Genomic DNA, 4,225 nt, shown 5'->3' on the forward strand with positions numbered 1-4,225 from the left:
TTGATCTTTCGAATAAAAAAAAAATTTTGATTACAATTTAATTTTTTGTGTTATTTTTTACAATTTCAAGTTCTATCGGGCTTAAAAAAAGACCCTATATTTAATTAAAATTATTAAAAAAATAAATCGGACCAATTTCATTAATAAATAATCTGACGTTGATATTTTTTTTTAAAATTTATTATAATATCTAATATAGTAAATTTTATACTTTTTTTTAAACAGTAAATTTCAGAGTTTTAACTTTCCTACCTCCCTTCAGTTACTAAAGGATACTATAATAAAATGATAATACAATGAGATTCATTGAGTTATGTATAAGATATTAAACGAAAAAATAAATCCAGTTATACAGACTATATAATAATAAAATATATTTTTACTTATCAATAAAAAACACACACAAATTCCATCATATCTTTTTCTTATTAACTACTTCAGAGTTATTCGAAAATGTAGGTAATAGACTACCAGTTTCTCAAGTTATTACTATTAAGATAAAAAAAAAAAAAAAAGAAGAAATTCGCCTCCTCGAATCATTAAGGTTTGTCTAGTCTGGCTAACTTAAGAAAAAATATGTATACTACACTAAAATATTCAGCCGAACAGGTTAAGGTATGCTGCTAACGTTAGGAACCATTACCATATTGGGTGGGCAGGAGTTGAATTCTAAACAGGCATTGTCTTATTATTACATTACATCTGTCGAAACAAAGCATTAATTATTGGTTGCAACTCCCTCTGCAAACCACCGAGAGTTTTGTTTGAGAACTATTCTTTGTATATATGTACATATGTGTGTGTGTGGGTCTTGAGGATCAGTCAATAAGACAACTATATTAAGATAACGTTTCGCAACTTCATTGTTAGTAGTCATACCCAACAATGAAAAAAAGCAACAGTTTTTTCAGAATAAAGAATTCTTTCAACTAATTATTAAAAACTATAACGCACAGAGTATAATTTTAGATAACTATAAAAATTACTTAAATTATCAGTAACTGTGCGCTCTACATCGCTATGATATATTATAGCAACCATAAGTTTACTACAACTAACCATAGGTTTGTAACAGAACTAAATAGGGGTGAAATAGAGAAAGGTAAATGTGGACTTTTTTGGTTTTTCCAAAACGTAACCGTTCTTTCCGGAAGGTAGTCAGTCTGTTATGTATTTTGTGTGTTTATATTTAGTGTTGTTAATTATTTTTTATGTGTTTATGAGGTTGGAGTAACATGAATTTATATTTTGTATGTTAGATTTCTTGTTGATGGCCCAATTCTTATATTTTTCTGTTTTCTTTTAGATTTCACTTGAAGTTTTTTTTTCCCCTGATATATGATTTTATGTGTATCAAATTTGAATCTATGTCCAGTTTGTCTGAAATGTGTGGTGAGAGCAATTAGGTCAGGTTTGTTTGTAATAGAGGTACAACTATATTAATGTTGATATACCCTTCCTTTGAGATCCTATTCCGAGGTTACAAAATAGGATTTCTCGCAGTTCCCTTCAAAGGAAATTCCATACACTGTATTAGATGGCAGCTCTATTTTGTGTTTGTATTTCGAATTGTGTAAATTTTAGATAAAGTGGCCGTATTTTTTTGTATGCAATTGTTTTTGTTATTGTTTAAGGTTTTTTGGTATCCTCTTTGGGAGTGAGTAATATACGGAATTGTTTAGTACCTTTTTACTATTGGTTTCATGCGGTTTAGGTTGTGTTTGTGTTAGTGTTTGTTTTAGTGATTGGCAAACTAGTGTATGAGAGTACTCAATTGCTAACAAGAAATCTACAGTCTACTACTTTACTTTCTGGATTTACTAATAAAAAAACAATAGAATATTATTAAGTAGATTTTCTGTTAGCAAAGTTGAGAAACGTCGCGTAGTTATCTTATTGGCTGATCCTTAAGGTCCAGGTATATATATTATACATATATTGCAAAATGTATCTCTATTCAAGCAATTCGAATGAACGTTTCCCGAAGCGAGAATTGAAAAATCCAAAATAGTGCCAGGTTTTTTATTTGCATTCAAGCTAACAGGAATCTTACAAAAAAATAAAGCTCATAGATCAGGAAATAGGTTTAGCACTGTGGATTTTATTTCCATGGAAACATAAGGAGACATCTCTATTATTCCTGGCAACAGGTCTTCTGCACACATCCTTAAACTATTTCTAAATATCTTTAGGCCATCACCCATCAGAGACCTGTCAAGAAGCATCGTCGGAAATGTGATTGAAATTACCCATAACCCTTGCTGCACCATGGCGAGAGGATTAGCTCCGGCGAAGTACAATAAGGTTTGAGACGATTTAGGCACGACAATAGAAAAATGAATTTGACCATCGAAATCACCTTGGGTCACTCAGATTCATGCGGTTGAGGTCAAAAATATCCGTGGACATGGCGACTATCGCTCTCAGACGACACCGGATCGATACGCCGTTCCTAGCATTAAGGGTTTTACTACTTAGCTGGATGGAATAAAGATTTTTTCAACGCTAGACATATCATCAGATTTCTAAAGCTGGACAGGAAGTACCCAAGACAGCGGAGATAATACCTTTTGGCTTATTTTGGTTTGCAAAAATGATATTTGGCTTCGAATGCTATACGAGAATTAGATTTGGTATTTCCCTGCTTAGTTTGTTTGACTATCGGATATAGGGATAAGGGGGAGCACGAAGAGCATCTAAAATCTTCCAATGTCTAATTGGTCTGTATCTATCATTAAATATCACCAAATTTGTTTTAGGCCGACCGGAAGTTGATTTCTTAGGTGAACAAACTGCTCCATAATTGTGAGCGGAACGGTAAAACGCCCATTAACAGAACTCGAGAGACAATATAAGCCAATTGGAAAGCATGGAAAGTTTAAGTGAGTGAAATGATTTTTTTTCTCTATCTTATTCCCCTACTATCTTAATATAGTAATATATATTCAAAGATCAAAGGTTATAGTAATTGATTGAAAATTTATTAAAAGTGTATAAACGGAACTTTATTATGTAATTATTGAGCAGGTATTTCTTCAGCCCTGTTATTTTTTAAAGCTGTTTTTTCTAAAACAGAAAAAACAGCTCTCAGAATGCCTGAACAGGTTCCTGTTAGTTTTCGATAGATCGCAGTTGCAATCGCTACTAATGCAAAGCAATAGTATTCAATATCTTTATTCCATATTGAAAAGTAGGCAAAAATTATAAATTGAAGCAATTATTGATATAAGTATAAAATTCTCATAAATATTTTCACCAAAAAATAATGCATATTGCCTTAAACAAATCTTTGGATTCATCTGATCTTACAATAAGAGTAAATTCTTTACTACTTACTGAATTTAAAAAAAAATCTTACATTTTTCGGTGAATGTGGTAGGATAAAGTGATTATTGAAATGAGAGCCGTCTGATATAAATTAGAATCTAGATAGAACTCACAAAAGAATACATGAGTTGGATGTCTTGAGAGAAAGGTGTATATAGATAGATAGGATTTACTGAATCAAGAACTTAAAGCTTATCACTGAAACAGTTAACAACTTAACAAAGTCAATTGACTTGTATTTGTTTAAGTAATAACCCCTGATATTTTAAAGAAAATAATGAAAATAAATTACAGAATTTTCATCTAATTTCATGCTTGAGTATTGAGCAGGAATAAATAATGAAAACCACAGGTCAGTAATAAACTCAGAAATAATAAACTGTCATTCAAGAGTTCTATTATGATATAATACCTTCTATAGTCCTATTACAAAATTATAATCCTATTTTAATGTGTTTTTCTGTATCAAATTAATCTGCAGTTTTATAAATTTCCAAGGAGTAATATGTTGAATTACAAACATTAGATTTCTAAGTCCCTCCTAGTTTTAGAGATTTTAAATATGTTTATAGTAGTTATTCTAAACTCAAAGTATTCTATTAAAATAATGATATTTAAAAAAATGAATTTTATATTTAAAATACGTGCAAATTATAAAAAAAAAAAAAAAATTATAATCTTCCTAAAAGTAACTCAAAAAATAAAATAATAAAAATAACTAAAAATGTTCTTAGTTGTTTTTGTATCTTTCTAGCCCTGATGAAGCACAAAAAAGTAGGGAGAAACATCAGATAATAAATAGCTGTTAACTATTTTTTGTTGTGCTTTTTGACCAAAACTGTGACCGTCTTCTTCATATTTGAAATTATACGATCAATTATATATATATATATATATA

General features: G+C 30.0%; 1 long non-coding RNA gene across 1 annotated transcript in view; it reads left to right on the plus strand.

The window, feature by feature from the left end:
* The first annotated feature begins 2,495 nt into the window (after nt 1-2,495).
* Nucleotides 2,496-4,225, plus strand: part of LOC136797296 (uncharacterized) — a 3,666-nt gene continuing 1,936 nt past the window's right edge. Inside the window, exon 1 of the long non-coding RNA XR_010845155.1 lies at nt 2,496-2,882. This is a non-coding gene — a long non-coding RNA (uncharacterized lncRNA). The remainder of the gene's footprint in view (nt 2,883-4,225) is intronic.

This window comes from Halyomorpha halys, unplaced genomic scaffold (assembly GCF_000696795.3).
Source record: "Halyomorpha halys isolate HHAL.00 unplaced genomic scaffold, Hhal_1.1 Scaffold1026.1, whole genome shotgun sequence".
NCBI classification, from domain to species: Eukaryota; Metazoa; Arthropoda; class Insecta; order Hemiptera; family Pentatomidae; genus Halyomorpha; species Halyomorpha halys.